This window comes from Mus musculus, chromosome 16 (genome assembly GCF_000001635.26).
Source record: "Mus musculus strain C57BL/6J chromosome 16, GRCm38.p6 C57BL/6J".
Taxonomy (NCBI): Eukaryota; Metazoa; Chordata; class Mammalia; order Rodentia; family Muridae; genus Mus; species Mus musculus.
This window is the reverse complement of record NC_000082.6, coordinates 82,561,136-82,580,226: the sequence shown is the minus strand read 5'-3', so window position 1 is coordinate 82,580,226 and position 19,091 is coordinate 82,561,136. Positions and strand designations below refer to the sequence as shown.

The 19,091-nt window shown below is 38.3% G+C and overlaps 1 pseudogene; it reads right to left on the bottom strand.

Annotated features, from left to right (window-relative positions):
• Positions 1 to 14,043: 14,043 nt before the first annotated feature.
• Gm7559 (predicted gene 7559) lies at positions 14,044 to 15,024 on the bottom strand (annotated as a pseudogene).

The window sequence follows — 19,091 nt, the reverse complement described above, 5'->3', positions numbered from 1 at the left end:
CTAGAAAATGCAAGGAAAAGACATATTCATAAATCAGTAGAATCAATACTATAAATACTACCAAGAGCAATTTCCAAAGTCAGTGCAATTCTACTGAAAATATCTTCAACCTACTTCACAGAAAGAAAGAAAAAAACAAAAAAGTGATTCATATGGAACCAGAAAAGACATGGGTGTCTAAAGCATTCCTAAGAAGAAAAGGAAAACCAGAAGCAATTCCATTCTGTTCATTAAGTTATATTATAAAACTATTGCACTAAAGACAATATGGCACTCATGCATAAAGAGACACATGAGTCAGTGGAATAAATTAGAAGACGTGTCCTTGTTTAGTACCTACAGCTATCTTATTCTTGACATCAAAAAACTTGCACTGGAAAAACCATAGCATTTTCAAAAAAATGTTGCTAGGAAAAGTGGATGTTTATATGAAGAAGAATGAAATTAAACAACTACATACCTATGTATGATGAAATTGGAAAGAATATACAGGAAGAGAGCATATAAAGAGGAGTATATAGGATAAGAGCATATAAAAAGGAGCATAAAGGATGTTCTTGAAGGCAGAAAAGGACTAGGGGCAAGGAAATGTAATTATGTTATAATCTGTAAAATAAAACTTTTTAGAAATAAAATGAAATAATGCACCTAATCTTGTTTTCTTAGTTTCAGCAAGTAAGGTAATACTACAAAGAAAAATATTTTAAGTATATTAGGTACAATAGTGAATGCCATATATAATATTTTATTACAATTAGGATAAAGCATATAGAGAACTATCACACAGAATAAGAAACTGACTATGGTTAATGCTTTTACTCTTGTCTGAAAGTTCAAAATTGAATAATATCGGTGTCTATTAAGATATATATTTACGTTTTTCATTTTTTGAAATAGATCCTGCTAACTGTGTCTTACTTTTATGGTTTTCTACATTATGTTGTTGTACTTGGTTTTGTTTTGTTGTTTGTTTCTTTGTTTGTCCCATTGAAAAGATTTGGGCCTATCTAGGATTATTTTGACTTATAAAAGTCATTTAAATGTTCAACATCCTTAATCATCACAGAAATACAAATCAAAACAACAGTGAGATTCCACATCACACCAGTCAGAATGGCTAAGATCAAAAATGCTGGGGGCAGCAGATGCTGGCAAAGATGTGGAGAAAGAGGAACACTCCTTCATTGCTGGTGAGATTAGAAGTTGGTACAACCTCTCTGGAAATCAGTTTGGAGGACCCTCAGAAAATTGGACATAGTACTACCAGAAGATCCAGCAATACCACTCATGGGCATATACCCAGAAGATGCTCCTGCTTGTAATAAGGACCCATGCTCCACAGTGTTCATAGCAGCCTTATTTATAATAGCCAGAAGCAGGAAAGAACTCAGATGTCTCTCAACAGAGGAATGGATATAGAAAATGTGGTACACTTACACAATGGAGTACTATTCAGCTATTAAAAACAATGAATTTATGAAATTCTTAGACAAATAGATGGATCTGGAGGATGTCATCTTAAATGAGATAAACCAATCAGAAAAGAATACACGTGATATGCACTCATTGATAAGTGGATATTAGCTCAGAAGTTCAGAATAACCAAGAGACTATTTGCAAAACACATGAAACTCAAGAAAAAAAAAAGGGCCAAAGTGTGGATACTTAGATTCTTCTTAGAAGGGTGGACAAATTACCCATTGAAGGAGTTACCAAAACAAAGTTTTAAGCTGAGACTGAAGAAATAACCATCCAGAGACTGTCCCACATGAGGATCCATCCCATAAACAACCACCAAATCCAAACACTATTGCAGGTGCCAACAAGAGCTAGCTGACAGGAGCCTGATATAGCTGTCTCCTGAGATGCATTGCCAGTGCTTGACAAATACAGAAGTGGATGCTCACAACCATCCATTGGAAAGAGCACAGGGTCCTTGTTGCTTGCCACCCAACGGCTTGCAAGGAATGGGGTATGGTTGAAGTGGCAGACTCGAGCTGAAAGAAAGGGAACTAGATGGACAAGAGAAAGAATGGAGCTAAGACAAGGTTCTGATCAAAGCTCAATTTTACTATTCAGTGCACCGGTTTATGAAGAAGGGGGAAGGGGCTCATTCCGGCCAAATCATCCTTGGAGTCCAGTTGCAGGTGACCACATGTTTGGCTCTGGAACAGCTAAGAGGCAGGTAGCAGCAGTGGGAGTGGCAGAATGATAGGGCAGCAGGCTCCACCCTAATGCTCTCTTGGTGCTAACAGTGAAACCTGATCAGCCAGGTTTCAGGCTGGGGGGGGGGGTGTTACATCTCCTCCCTGTTGTTAATATAAAAAAAGAAAAGGCTGGGCTGAGGAATAAAATTTATTTATGCTATAAGTTCTGCCTGAATTCTTAGGGCCTAGTGAAGAAACCTGTCTCCGTGGGAATTCCTGACTTTTCTCATGGTAAACTCTTATTTGGTATAAGACTGTTCTTTTTGTCCTAGTAAACATTTTTGTAGACTAGCCCTGAGCTGTTGGCTCCATCTTTTGTAATGCTTAATTAGTAACTGAATAGGTAACTTCCTTGTTGAATTCCAAGTAGTCAGCTACATGGTCTTTCTAGGACTGTTGGAACACTGGCTTAACTATATCAATATTCAATTTTAAAAGGTACTATAGTAAGATAACACTAAAGGAGAGCATGTGGATGCATACAGCAGACAAACGTGGGGATAGGTTAAGAATGTACTGGTTAATGAGAATGCCAAGGCTCCAGGTGTTGAGTTTCTGTGAAACTCTTGCCTCATGAGTGCTTTTTAGGCTTCTCAGCCTGCCGAGCAGACTTCACCAGAATGTGTGTGGCATCTCCCCCATTCTATTACCATTCAACTGAAGTTCTAGGATCTCCCACCTCGTCATAGCTACAGATCTTAGGAGTGCTCTGAAGATGAGTGGAAACACAACAATTTACTAATAAAATAGTGCCAATAATAATAGCAAGTAGGATTATATATTGAACCCAATCCAGGGGATTCAATGTACTTAGGTTATTTTTAAGTCTCTTGCCAATTCATCAATGTTCCAAGTGTCCAAGTGACTATTACTAATATCTGAAATTTCTGCCTTTCTAGCCCTGATAGCAATCCTTAATCCCAAATCAGACCAGAAGCCACAATACTTGCTGGAATGCTCTTAGAATGAAAATTAGTAGCTGCCACCTGCATGACCTGCCACAGTCAGGCTGAAGGGTGTTGATTGACCTGCTTGAAAAACAAGACCCAGACAATGAGAAGGTAACAATACAAAGTTTCTTTTGGGGAAGTCCAGGTACTTTATTCAGATGCAAATTAGCAAGGCTCAAGTCTATACTAGCAAGATTTTGCTGAAAGGACCCATATATAGCTGTCTCTTTTGAGAATATGCCGGGGCCTAGCAAACACAGAAGTGGATGCTCACAGTCAGCTATTGGATGATTCACAGGGCCCCCAATGGAGGAGGTAGAGAAAGTACCCAAGGAGCTAAAGGGATCTGTAACCCTATAGGTAGAACAACATTATGAACTAACCAGTACCCCGGAGCTCTTGACTCTAGCTGCATATGTATCAAAAGATGGCCTAGTCGGCCATCACTGGAAAGAGACGCCCATTGGACATGCAAACTTTATATGCCCCAGTACAGGGGAATGACAGGGCCAAAAAATGGGAATGGGTAGGTAGGGAAGTGGGGGGGGAGGGTGGGTGAGGACTTTTGGGATAGCATTGGAAATGTAATTGAGGAAAATACGTAATAAAAAATATTAAAGAAAAAAAAAAGAATTAGAAGTAACTGCATGCAGTGGCGATCCACTGCAGACTGACCTTTAATATCAGCTTGCAAAAAAAATTAGAACAAATAAAGCAAAGGCAAGATGTGCTTTTGGTGACTTTGGAGGATATAACTACCCCTGTTTTGTCCTAAAAATCCAATTCTTTAAGGTGCGATGAGCACGTTCAACTATTCCTTGTCCCATAGGGTTATAAGGAATTCCAGTTTTGTGTTTGATGCCGAATTCTTTACAAAATGAAATAAAATTTTTACTAGAATAGGATAGCCCATTATCTGTCGTAATAAGTTTAGTCAATCTCATGGCATTAAAGGTTTGTAGGCAATGATCAATTACGTTTTTAGAAGCCCCTCCTGTATGCAGAGAAGCAAAAAGAAATCCTGAACAAGTATCAATACAAACATGTATATATTTTAATTTTCCAAATTCCGCATAATGAGTTATATCCATTTGCCAAATATGAGTGGCATAAGACCTCTAGGATTGACTCCTAAATGTGGCACTGGAGATAATGTAATACATTTAGGACATTGTTTTACAATCATTCTCGCTTGCTCCTTAGTGATCTTATGTTGGAGCCTTAAAGTATGGCTAGAGAGATGAAACTTTTCATGATCATGTTTGGCTAAAGCAGCAGGATTCGAAATTAAGACTTCTCCTATTAGAGCTCTGTCAATGCAATCATTGCCTTCAGCTAAAGGTCCAGGAAGACCAGAGGGAGATCATATGTGGCCAATATAAAATGGATTTTTCCGGGCAAAAATTATGTTTTGCAATTTTGAAAATAAGGATCATGACAGCGTATTAAAGATAAACGTACCACAGGTCTCCAATAAGGGTACTGATTGTGCAACATATAAAATATCAGTAAAGATATTAAACACCTCATGCACAGACTGAAAGACCTTCAGTACTGCTGTTAATTCGGCTAACTGAGCCGAAAGGTCAGGAGTCTCTATGATAATTTGTTGATTATTAATAAGTTATCCAGCTCACCCTTTAGAGGATCCATTAGTAAAAGTCAATAGAGCATTATATAAAAAATTTTATCAACCTATAAAAGTGGCTGTCTATAGTTCTGTTAAACCCTATTTGTCCAAGCAACCAATCCATACTATGCTGTTTTTCAGCCCAAGTGTCTTGACTATAAGGCTGAACAATAAAATCTGGCTCTTTGCCAAAATAAGTTAGTGCCTGCTTCCTTCCAGTGATAATCATCTGGGCCACTGCTTCTTGATATGGCAAGATACTACGTTTAGGAGAAATCCTCGAATGTATCCATATTATAGGGAATTTTGGCCATAGCAGTCCCGTAGGCACATGAGTCGTATTAAAAATTAACAGATGCAATGGCAAGGAGTAATCTATATAAGTGACAAATTGCTCTTCAATAGCTTTTTCCACTAGCTGTAAGGCCAGCAATCCTTCTGAGGTTAGGGATCTAGGGAAAGTAGGATCAGAACTTCCTTTAAGAATATCAAATAAAGGTGTCAACTCCCCTGTAGTAAGCTTTAAATAGGGGCGAAGCCAATTAATATCACCTAACAATTTTTGAAAATCATTCAAGGTCCTTAAGTTATCTCTACGAATAACTATCTTCTAGGGAACAACAGCTTGATCAGTGAGTCTAAAACCCAAATAATTATAAGGATCCTGAGTTTGTATCTTTTCAGAAGCTATTTGCAATCTTTTTTCAGCTAAGGCTTTTTGTAAATCTCTATAACACAAAAGCAAATCCTGGGGTTCTTTTCCCGCCATCAAAACATCATCTGTGAAATGAATGTTGTAAATGATTGACCATTGTTGTCTCACAGGCTGAATGGCCTGTGCCACAAATCTCTGGCATAAGGGTGACTATTAGCCATGCCCTGTGGGAGAACTGTCCATTGATATCTCTTCATAGGTTCCTTAAAATTTACAGAAGAAACACTAAAAGCAAATCTTTCACAATACTTTGGATGCAAAGGGTAGGTAAAGAAACAATATTTCAGATCTATCACAATTTTATAGTATCCCTTGGGAATGTCTCCTGTGGAGAGAAGCCCCGGTTGTAAAGATCCCATAGGTACCATAGTCTCATTACCTTTTCTTAAATCTTGTAACAGTCTCCATTTACCAGATTTCTTCTTGATAATACAAAATGGTGTGTTCCAAGGAGACTGAGACTCCACCAAATATCCTGCTTCTAACTGCTCCTGCACTAGTGAAGAAGTGGCTTCTATTTTTTTCTTTAGGTAAAGATCACTGATCTACCCACACCGGAATATCATTAAGCCATTGGATTTTTTCATCGTGGGATGCAGGCAAGATAGTGGCCGCTACTGAAAATACTTTAAACCTCTTGTGTTAGAGTGAGGTTTAGGATCCTCAAAAGTCTTAATTCCTTGTCCCTTCTTTTTTAGTCCATTACCAGGCAGAGGTCCCTGCCTGAATGTCGGCTTAGTCACCATCTCATTAGAACTGTACATTACAACGCCAATCTGTGACAACAGATCTCTTCCCCACAGAGTTACAGGCAAATTTGACATAACATACTGCTGAATTTTTCCTGATTTTCCATCTGCATCTCTCCAGGTTAGCAATTTGGAACTATGTTTTGGGTTACTATCATACCCAATTCCTTGAAGGTGAGTTAAGGAATCAGTCAAGGGCCACTTTGAGGGCCAGTCTTGCCCTCTTATAATCATAACATAGGCCCCAGTATCTATTAATCCTTCAAAGCTTTTTCCATCAAATGTCAATTTAAGGTTCGGTCTCTGATTAGTAATAGATTGATCCCAATTCACGCCAGAGGAGTCAAAGCTACTTTGTCCTCTCTATACAGTGACTGACGTAAAGTGATTAAAGTAAGTTAAGCAATTCTCTGATTAGCAGGTACAGTTATAACACCATGAGGGGAAGCAGCTATGATTTTAATTTCTCCCTCATAATCATGATTTATAATACCTGGATAAATCTGCAGGCCTTTTACAATTGAATTGCTTCTTCCTAAAAGAAAGCCACAGGTTTCTACAGGTAGCAGTCCAAAGACTCCGGTAGGCAGAGTTTGGACTCCCATTTCTGGGGTTAATACTTTGTGGATGGTGGAATAGAGGTCCAGTCTTACATTTCCTGGGTTTGACCTGACAAGCTCAAAAACTGATCTTTTTGGCTGTGCAGCAGATTTATAGCCCCATAACCTGTTTTCTTCGAGTAAGTCGGGGTCTGGGGCTGACCTCTTCTGTTGTTTCCCGGCACCAGGCAGCTCAGAATGCCTGGCTTAGACTTGCACTCCCTGGCCCAGTGGTGGCCCTTCCTGCAACGGGAACAAATTCCTGGGGCAAGGCCTGCTTGTTCTTAGGGCAATTACTTTTAAAATGTTCCAAACTTCCACATTTAAAACATGCATTATTCCCTCGTTTCCAGGAGAACATTGCTTGTACTTGGGTCCCCTGCGAAATTGAGCAAGAGGCCCGATGTCTGCACAAAGATGGACATATCCTGCCAAATCTATCTGTCCTTTATGCGGTTGAATCGCAGCTCAGCTCATTGTGTTAGCATTCTCATAAGCCAATTGCATAATGAAAAGACTTCCCGTGTCCAACTTTCCAAGGATTCTACTAGCTGACATCAAAAGCCTGTCCACAAAGTTTTGGTAAGGCTCATCAGAACTCTGCTGAATGCTAGATAAACTCCCACCAATATCTCCTTTAACTGGTAACAGTCCCCAAGCACTGCACAGTGCTGCCGAGATCTGCGTGTACAGTGCAACGGGAAAATCAATCTGATTTGTCTGTCCCTCATATGGACCCTCTCCTAAAAGCATGTTGCTATCTCAGTCTAAATTACCAGCCTGAGCATTTAAAGCGGCAGTTTTCTTACTGGCATCTCGCCATTCAGAATCCCAAAGAAAAATCTCCTCCTGACAGGGTAGCCTTACAAAGAGTCTTCCAATCTTGGGGGGTTAAGTGTGACTTCACGACTGTATCCAGTAACACTTGAGTGAATGGGGCTGAAGGGACATATTGCACAACTCTTTTTAATTCCTTTGAAAACCAAAGTCTGGTAAAGTCTGACTCTTGTATCTTGCTGATCAACTACCTTGACCACAGGAAAGGCTAGCATATCAGATGCATTCTGTCCTCTCCTACGAGCCTGACTCATAGCTCTTTCTAGCGGCACCTGGTGAACTTCAGATGACTTACTCTTCCCCACTTCTGACATCCTTTTTAACTCCTGAAGCTCATTAGTCAACTTCTGAAGCCTAATTTCAAACTGTAATTTGCTTAGTCGCATGTCCCTAATGAGTAGCACCTCCCGAAGTGGGGACCATAGGTGGAGCGGGAGACTCGCAAGAAGGCCAATTCTCATCAATATAATGGGTAGTTCCTCTATCTGAGTAATTTTTGTTTGAAATTAGTTCATCATTAGAGTTTCCATCTTTATCAAATTTAGGACCTCTCCGATAGGCGCTTTTCCTGAGATTCTACAAGCTCTGCCTGGGTACAGTCCAACCCCGGAAAGGTAGCATCTTTGATAGCATCTTTTACGAGCGCCCAGAGGCCTAAGGTAAAATTATCTGCCTGAGTGATTTTCAAGGCCTCACCAACTTTCTCCCAGGTTCTGCAATCTACTGCTTCTTCTTCCTTGAACCATGAGCTACAGCTATCTATCCTATCTAAAAAATTTCTTAGCAATTGTTCTTCAAGCCCTACTCCTCTCGCCTGAAACAGCTCCTGAAAACTGGGGATAACCGCCTGATTCCAGTTTCTACTTCCGATTAATATGCTGCTGACCAAAGCAGAACCAGTGTTGGGTTAGGGCCAATTCAAGCTTAGTTCATATCCTACCGCACCCTCAGCAACACTTTAAAAAATGAAATTTTAAGCTAGCGCTAGCATGTGTACCTGTTTGTTACTCTGGTGCCCAATACAAAAGACCATTTGCTTTTCCTGTGGAGCTCCACACGGACAGCATTCTCTCAGTGTCCTTCTGTCATTCTTCAGGTCCCTGTTCAGGCACCAAACTGTTGTGTGCTGTCCAGCGGCTCGCAAGGAAAGGGGTGTGGCGAAGTGGCAGACTCGAGCTGAAAGAAAGGGAACTAGACAGACAAGAGAAAGAACGGAGCTAAGATAAGGTTCTGATCAAAGCTCAATTTTACTATTCGGTGCACCAGGTTATGAAGAAGGGGCAAGGGGCCCATTCCCGCCAAATCATCCTTGGAGTCCAGTTGCAGGTGACCACGTGTTTGGCAGAAAGATAGGGCAGCAGGCTCCACCCCAATGCTCTTCGTGGTGATAACAGTGAAACCTGATCAACCAGGTTTCAGGCTGAGGGGGGAAGGTTACAGGTCTTCAATGAAGGAGTTAGAGAAAGTACTCGAGGAGCTGAAGGGGCTTGCAACACCACAGGAGGAACAACAATGTGAACTATCCAGTACCCCAGAGCTCCCTGGGACTAAACCACCAATCAAAGAAAACACATGGTGAGACTCGTGGCTCTAGCTGCATATGTAGCAGTGGATGGCCTAGTCTTTCATCAATAGGAGGAGAGGCTCTTGGTCATGTAAAGGGTCTATGCCCCAGTGCAGGGGAATGCCAGGGCCAGGAGTGGGAGTGGGTAGGTTGGGGAGCAGGGGGAGGTGGGAGGGGATAGGGGATTTTTGGAGGGGAAATTAGGAAAGGGAATAACATTTGAAATGTAATTAAAGAAAATATCAAATAAATATTATAAGAAGAAAAATCATTTAAAGGCTCATTAATATAATTAGGGATTTTTATGCCCTGCATACCTTTAATAAGTAGTGAGTTCAACTCCCCCTCTTTATGAAAGTAATATATTTATAGAAGTAGAAATGTTTATTAATTTTAAATAGGTCTCATTTAAGATATTTTGTCATGTGCATTTTGCAGAAGGAAATAATGGATCACTGGGGACAGAAATAAACCTTGATGTGTAACTAAGTAAAATATATATACATATATAACATATTACTTAATTAACATTTAAAATAATAGAAATGGTGAGGGTGTTTAAATGTTTAATACATTTTAAAGATGAGGTAGAACAGATTTATTTTAAAAATCATTTTACCAGGTAGGATGAAGAAAGTAAACCCAGTAGTTTGAAGACTTTCGGTTTACATGACTAATTATGCATCAGAAGTTAGAAGTGAATCTGCTTAAAATCTACTGGAAGTCTACACTATAATTTAAGTTTTAGAGTCTTTCAATTATACTCAATCTAAAGATACTAAATTAGATGGGTTATACACTTGCTAAAAGTAAATGAAAGGCAAAGAATTTCAAGGATGGAAGACTATGTCTCTAGAAACATCTCCATGGCTGAGAGATGTGTGTGAAGTGAGATATAAGATGATGTGGTTTTTAAATTCATACTACTGACATTTGGCAATGCATAAACTCTTGCTCTGGAGTGTTATCAGGTGCCCCTGAAGTGTGTGTAACAGAACTATTGTACTTTATTCACAAGAAAACAGCTGTAAGTCCTTTGCTGAGGGAGAAAACTGAAAGGTTTCTCTATTGTTTAGAGTATGTGTGCAGAAAAACCAAAGTTGAGATCTATTTGTATAGACTTTCAGAAAAAAAAAAAAAAAACTGGATCAGTAATATGTCTCAAATAGCCACCTATAAGAAGAAAGTCAGTGTTAGACTAAAATATCACTGTAGGAAGTAGGACATGTGACATGGACTCAAAATAATTGTTCAGTACAGTTGTGAAGGATTGAACCCTATTTCTTTCTTGGACGTTTTCAACTGTCTCATGGCTGAGCAATTCTTGATGTCATGTAATGTCATTTCCATACATTAGAGTGATATTTCAGTAATCATGTTTATTCAATATTCTCGACATTCTCCATTAAATACATCTGGACATTATCGTAACAAAACAAACAAACAAAAAAGTCTTTTCAAGACTGACAGTGTTTAATGTTGTTAAAGCCCTACTAATTCTAGATCTTACTTACAATTTACTCTCTGATACAATTCTGTAAATATCTTCTCTTAGCTATAAATGAAATAGCGGCTCTGAGATTTGCTCTATTTTTGTCCTTGTGTACTCTTCTATTCTATTATTATGTTAAATTAGGTCTAGCCTTGGATCACATGAACTTTTCTCAAAGGATTTTCTTTTATGATATTAATTAAAATTCAAAGAAATTTTTCTGGATATCATACCCCTTTTTTTAAAACTTTTACTGATTGTTATATCACTGGATACATTAAAATATATTTGACATGTTGAAATATGTCTTAATGTGCCTATCTATAGAACAACTATTGTCATATGAGAAATACATTGTTATTTATTGTTATCCATCCAAGTAGAAAATACTAGGCAGATATCAGTACTGCATTCACCAGTGTTATATCCTTTATTATCTAGAGTAAATGTGTACAATCAACATCTAGAAAGTATAATTATAATGGAAGAAGTACTTATTTTAATATTTTAAAATATTATTAATGCAATTATTTTTAAATAACAGGGGATACCATCTACAACTTAAGATTCATTTTGATTGATAGTATTGAAACTGACTTACTTTTATTGAATTATGAGTTTATACCTAAGACCATATGCTGTGTTCCTCACCTAAGATACAGGCAGTTACTGTAATATTTACTTAAGTGTGCCAACAAAAGTCGTGCACTTTTGAGATTAAGTGTGATTTCTCTCTGTGGAACTGTTACCATATAAGAATGACACTTGTGTGCACTGACACGGTTGAGTAAAACATTCTTGATTAGGTGTGTGCCATCCAGTCTGTGTCAACTCTCAACTAAGAAGAAAATAAACAGACTAAATTCCTGTTCTTTACCTTCCAGGTAAGTCCATTTTGATATATAAAATATATAAATTTATTTTACAGATTAGAAGAAAATTATATTTTATATATTAAATATTATTAATTATTGGTTCTCTGTACTACTTCAGTGGCATCTAATCATAAGTGTTGTATCTACAAAATGCAGCAGATCCTATTCTGATCTAAGAAAACTTGATTATTATAGGGTATCAAGTCATTTTATATAATTCTGTGCTCAATAATTGTCTTCATGAGAAATTCTATACTTTTAAGGAAATACCTTTCTTTTTGCATAGATATTTGTGTTCATGTTTAACTATGTAGTCTCCCTTTCATTCTTATGCTTTTATTCATAATTCATAAATATGCAAATACATATAAATAAATGTATTATACATATTTATATTCCAGTAAGTAAAACACAAGAAAATAATAAGGGCTCACTCATTGAAAACAATATTGAACTTCAGCTCTTTAAAATTTTTTCTAAACCTTGATATTTGTTTTATAAGTAAGAACACAGGTTTTTAAGAAAACATAATAAAGAAAAGAGAAAGTTTAAATATTATTGAAACTAATAATCATCTTTGACAGCTTATATTCAGTTTTGATATCTCCATGTTTGACTAAAAGTGTTTTGAATTTTTAACTTTACTCATTATATAATTGCAGTTTAGAAAAAAATTATACCATATAGTTTGAAAATATTAAGTTAAATATCAATAGTAAAGCCCTTAAGGTAGTTTCATTTTATGCATAGTATATGAAACCTAACATCTTACAGTAATTGTGATTAAAAACAAACACGGAAGGCAAAAGTAACCAAAAGATGAGACAAATAGAAGCATGTCTGAATCCAAAAGCACTGTCAACACAACTTGTAACACCACCGCGTTCTTGGGATGTTTCTCTAGGCTAACACTCACATTGCCGTTGTCTGTTAAGGGACTTTTGCCTCAACTCACAGTATATGATACAAGATAAACTGCAATGTAAATTTACATAAAATTATCTGTGTTACACATCAGACTAATCTTTCAAATTTTCATTTTTTTTGAATGAGTAATGATTCAGTGGATATGTAACTTTGCTCCATTATTCAAGCCTAATGGGAGCCCTGGAATATGTTAAACGCACTTAGGGGGCAGCATGATTCATAGCTTCTGAATAAAAATCTACTGATAATTTTATCTCAGTACTGTGCCTCTCACCTGTGATATTTATTCTATCCCATATTTCAAAGAGCAATAGCGTATTACAATTCCTGTGATGGAACATTAATTGTACATTTGTGCATGATACATAGATTCAGAAAATATCCTCAGCAAAATCCAATTTGCATGGTTATTTTCTGTATATAAATAATGTTATTCAAAATGACAATGTACAATCATACACATAGTAAAATTAAGAAAACAAGCAAATCAAACCACAACTCCAAACAATGTTTATGCATTGTAAGTAAGAGAAAGGGTTTTAAAAATAATAACCTCAAGAAACTGATTCCAACTAGCTAGTACTGTGAATATTTTAGTATTAAGGTGTTATAATACTTTTATTATTTTAAATACATATTTTATAGTAACTTTATTTTAAGCGTGAATCTTAAGTTTTATATATTTTAATTTTTATCCTTCTAAACTAAAAAAAAACTATTTTATTTACAATTTTAAGAACTTCATTTCATAAGATACTGAAAATTTCTGTAGACATATTATTGAATTATATGATTTACCTTTAGTTGTTTTTTTAAAGTTCTTAAACATTTATTTAAGAGTTCATTTAAAGTAAAGTTACACTTATATAATGAAGGCATGGGGAGAGAATGAGAGAGAGAGAAAGAGAGAGAGACAGAGACAGAGACAGAGACAGAGAGACAGAGAGACAGAGAGAGAGCTCACAGGGGGAGAATTGTGTGCATATTTAAATATATGCAGTTGTTCCACCAATTATCAAATTGCTGCTATGGCAAACACATAAGAAAGTAGACAGTTCCTCCCAGAAACTCTTCAAGTAAAATGCCGATACATGGATATTAGATTATGAGATGTGTAAATAATATTAGAAATAATGTCAAAAGAGTTGCCCTAGACTTTTGGCCTTCTGGCCTGGACTATGGAAGTGTGGCCACATGTAAAGGAAACTTCTGGCCTCACATCCCATGACATCATCCATGAAGAGGAACCTCTACAGTGCCCTACATTGCTTTGGTCAGTCTCCATACTTTGATAAATTGGACAGTTCTTAACTGACACTGAATGTCCCTACCACCTGCAATGCTAAGGAGAAAAGCAAAAGTCACAAGCATCCTAAAATAACAAGAAGCCCAGAGAGAGGAGTGTGTTCTGCCACTTTGTTACCACTTGGCACTTACAGCTGATGGCACACATGGACCACACCTACACAACATTCAGAAGGGTTTTCACACAATAACAGATTTGCAGATCAAGTTTCTTCATAAGAGTATTTTCTGTAATTTTGTTCTGAGCATAATCATTTTTTCAACAAGTTAGATAAGTTATCTGGAATTAAAGGGTGTTGTTTTGTTTTGTTTTGTTTTCAGAAAACCTGTCCATAGGACCCCTTCATATGCATCACTGTAAATTTCTACCCAGGTTTCCAGCTGCCTATGTGCTTCTCAGCCAGGCAGACAGGGAACAGCAGTGAAAATAAATATCATTCATTCAGGAAATTCAACCAGGAGAAGGAGACATGGTGAGCTGACTCAGAATAAGCCCCACCCTCACTCCCCAAGGCTGGAGCCTGTTCCTGAGAAGAAGGGGCCTCAAATCCAATCTGTGTCACCAGGACATCTGCAGCAGGTGGCATGGATCAAAGTGATTCTGGAGAGGAAGCAAGTAGTGGCCCTGGGGCAGCCTAGAGCTCAGCGGCCAGCTGAGAGAGCTCTGCAGCTTTTTCCAGAGTCTCCTCTTCCCCTGAAGACACTATTTTAACATTTTCTGCCTCTTTTACTCCTACTGCATCCTCCTCTCCTCCTTTGTCTATTTCTTCTGCATCTTCTTCACCTTCCTCTTCTCTAGAAAAGACAATTTCACTGATAATTTTTTTCTTTTTATTGAAGTTGACTGTGAAGTTGCTCATCATCACATAACCTTGTTCTATTTTCTCCATCTGAAATGCCTTCCATGATCTTTTGCAACAAGGTCTTGGCTTGGAGTTCTGCAGAAACACTGCCATTTCCGACTCATCCACGAACTGGATTCCTGACTCCATCAGTTTGGATACGTTCTCCAGGTGATAGGAATAATTTCTGTTAAGAGTTCAGACATGCTCCAGTTTTTCCTCTTGTGTTCAGGTGATGGCTTGGGTCATTTTGGTCTTCCTCTCCTCCAGGATGCTATATAGGTGATCAAATATCTCACACAGATCTTGTTTCTGCTGTCTGCAGCAATCCTGTTAGCTGGGTTAACAACTAACAGGTTACAAATGGGTTGTGTGGAAAATCACCGGGACATTTAGGAGGCAAGATCATTAACCTATGGAAGATAGGTACTATTCTTTCTGCTTAGGCTATGCCCACAGTTAACTCTCTGGTAAATACTATCGTTGTTTAACTTTTGGAAATCCCATAATAGTTGATGTGTTTATAAAAAGATAAAGGGAGAAGGGGGCATATGTTCTGTGCGAGTTTAATCAGGTATGAGGGAAGGGGATGTCTCAGCGGGCCCATCCATGAGACCAGCCACATAATGGTATAGTATAGAATAGTGTTTATTCAGGGTATGGGGAGGGAAGTTGAGGGTAATAGAGGCAGAGGAAAGCAGAGAGAGAGGGAGGGAAAGTAGAGAAGTAGAGGCCAGCCATGAGCACATGGAAAGAGCAGGAGGGGAAGGGAATGGAGAAGGGGAGAGCAAGAGCAAGAGAGAATCAAGAGATCAAGAGAGGGAGGAGGGGGCAAGCAATCTCTTTTATGTTGGGTCAGGCCTGCTGGCTGTTGCCAGGTAACTGTGGGGAGGAGCATACTTGGCTACTGTAAGGTAACTGTGGGAGTGGAGTTTAGACAGAATGCTAACAATAGTCACCACTTATGACACATATCTACATCTGCTAAAGAGAGGGAAATGTTGAAAGAAAGCCCTCCCCAAATACCCACACCCACACACACTGACTCCCACATTTCTGACTCTCTCAGTCTGACTCTTACATTTACATTGTGTGGCTGATGCCTCATGAGACCATGTTTAAATCACACTTAATCCTCCAGCTTTTCCATTCATCTGCCTTTGGATCTTCCAGCCCAAGGAGGCTCAGTGTATGTGTGTGCCAGTGTCTTTAAGATCTGACTGACTGTGTCCAGGTGTTGGGAGCTATTAAGACAACACTATTGTCTTGATCTCCGAATTGGGCCTCTCCCCCCGGAGAAGAAAAGGGGGTCAAAAGCGGGCCACCAATATACCCCTCTGAGAACAACCGCTGATTGTTCCAGCCCTAAGTCAGCACCAGATGTCTTGACCACAAGATGTACCCCGATACCACCAAGTTCCTGCTTGGCTTAGTCGCCAAAAGAAAAATTGCTGCTGCCCCATCCCTCCTGCTGAGAAGTACTTCCTCCTTTGCTTGTGTATTTAAGCCTTGAGCCTTGCTGAATACAGTGAGACCTTGATGCTAATCAGACTGCTTCTGTGTGTCCTTCATTGCACTTGGCTCTCGTCTCTCCCTCTCCCCATTTGGTTCTTAGGAGAAGGTCCCCTCGAGACCCTCAAATAACTGGACCTGCTGGACGGGTCATCCAGGCCCTCAGGACTGAGAGCAGGTTGAGATACATGGTTATCTCTCTTTACTCTCCTGTCATGGGAACCCAAGCAACTTATGTCTGACACCTGTGATTTCACAGGGACTTTATCTTACGCTCTTTCAGCTTAGTAAACCCTGTTCCCTTTGTTGCCAGGCCTTACTTTCTACTTGTGTGTGTGTGTGTGTGTGTGTGTGTGTGTGTGTGTGTGTGATCAGTGGTATAAACAAAATAATTATATTGCTGTTACATTGAGCTATAAATATTATTTCATTTCTATTTGGTTTTTGAGATAACTGATGTACTTTATTTTTTTCTTCTGGATTCTGGAATCATCTGTTTTATCATTAGTTATTTTCATCATTTGCATTTGAAATGTTAGCCCTTTTCTTGCCCCCCCCCCCAGAAACCCTCTAACCCATCATCCCTCCCTTCTTCTATAAGGGTGTGCCCCCACCAACCCACCTACTCCTGCCTCCCTGCCCTTGCATTCCCCTACACTGGGGCATACAGCCTTCACAGGACCAAGGGCCTCTTCTCTCACAGATGGACAACAAAGGCATCCTCTGTTACATATACAGCCGGAGCCATGGGTCACTCCATGTGTACTCTTTGGTTGGTGGTTTAGACCCTAGGAGCTCTGGGGGGGGGGGGGTGTCTGTGGTTGATATTGTTGTTCTTCCTATGGGGTTGCAAACCTCTTCAGCTCTTTCAGCCCATTCTCTAACTCCTCCATTGTTTAAACGTTGCTTTGGTTTCTGTTCACTAGATGAGATATATGGGCTATCTTTACTAAGGTATGTTTGTATCTGTGTCTATTGTTTTTCCTTGAAAATATCAATTTATCGATTAAGCCTGGCTAAGCTTTTGACATCATAACACAATATTGCCATTCACAGTGTTGATTTTTAAGAATTGCACAATCAAATCTTAATCATAAATCACAAAAAATAATCTATTAATATCATAGCAAAGTAAGCCTACAATTTTGTGTTGACAACATTCAAACCATGCATCTGTGGGCAACAGATGTGACCAGATTTGCCTGATGAAATCAGAATTTTATAGAAATTTGTGCACAGAGATAAACATTTCTTCAAAAAAATTTAATATTTTGAATGTAAATACACGGAGGCAATCTGGGAAATATTTATGCCTTACTTTGTTTTTATTGAACTCCTTGAAGAAAATATTTCATCAGAATTCTGAAAGTTTCAACAAAGCATACTTCATTTTGGTTTTGTGTTATAGCTAGGTTTTGAGGCAGTTGATGAATGGCATTTTCAAAATAATGAATCTGTTTAGCATCTACAGTATTAGTGTCTATTGAAAGGTAGTTCTCAAAGTAGAGATTAGTAAAAAGTTATGATGCATTAGGATAAAAATGATGTATCCCCTGCTTGATGCTGACCTTTTTGTTACATAGTTTGAGGGTCTTGGGGAGAATGTTTTCAGTCCAAGTGGCATAACATTATTTAAGTCTCATATATATGAATATATATATGAATATATATATATATATATATATATATATATATATATATATATATATACTTACCATATATAATTTTAGGAAAGTACATAATATAATTGTTTAAGAAGTACTATATAATTATTCATATTATAAGTTTATATTTTATTATAGTATTGGTAAATGTTATAATTATTATATAATTCCAATATTGTGGTGGTGTTTGTTCTCCTTCATTCCTCTCCTGTATTTGTGCAGATGCCATGAATTTTGGATGCAGTTCTCAGAAGACTCAAGCTACCTCTAATACAAAAGACTTCTTCCTGCAGTCTAGCTTTCATATTTCCAGAGAGTTTTTTGTAGACTGATAAGGGAAGGGAGCCATCCACATGACTATCCAGCAATGAACAGCATGGGAAGAAACCCCTAAAGGTGCAGCAGTAGCACAGTCATGTATTGATAAAAATCAAATGTCTCATTGAATGTAAGGCTCACATAATAGGACAGAAATTATGCCTAACATTAGAACACTGAGAATTACCTAGGGCTATAATAATATCATGGATCTTAGATGATAATCTGGAGAGAGAGAGAGAGAGAGAGAGAGAGAGAGAGAGAGAGAGAGAGAGAGAGAGAGAGAGAGAGAGAGAGAGGAAGAAGAAGAAGAAGAAGAAGAAGAAGAAGAAGAAGAAGAAGAAGAAGAAGAAGAAGAAGAAGAAGAAGAAGAAGAAGAAGAAGAAGAAGAAGAAGAGGAGGAATGTTGCAGGTCAGGATGTTGGCTGACCTCAGACTAAGTTCTGACCCTACAGAATAGTTCTGACCCTACAGAATAATTCTTATCCTGCAGAATAGTTCTGACCCTACAGAATTCCTTGTTCATGGACCCTCAGAAAAGGAATGGAATGATTTGGTTAACCAGAGGAACAAGGTGTTTGTTGTGAAATTGTGACTCCTAAAAATGATCAGGTATTACAACCATGATACTTTAGCATTGAAGCTACTAAAGCAAGACCCAAACAAGGAAAATATCAGTAAATGTGCTCACGTAAAAGGGAACTTTCATCAAGTGACACCCCCAGAAGGACAACTAGAGACAGCAAGTGACTGAGAGGAAGAGCTAACTGTTACCCAGGATTAGCACATCTGCCTTGAAATGATTTATTTACAACTCACTTAATAGCCCGAGTAGGCTATATCTACACACACACACACACACACACACACACACAGACACACACACACAGACACACAGAAACACA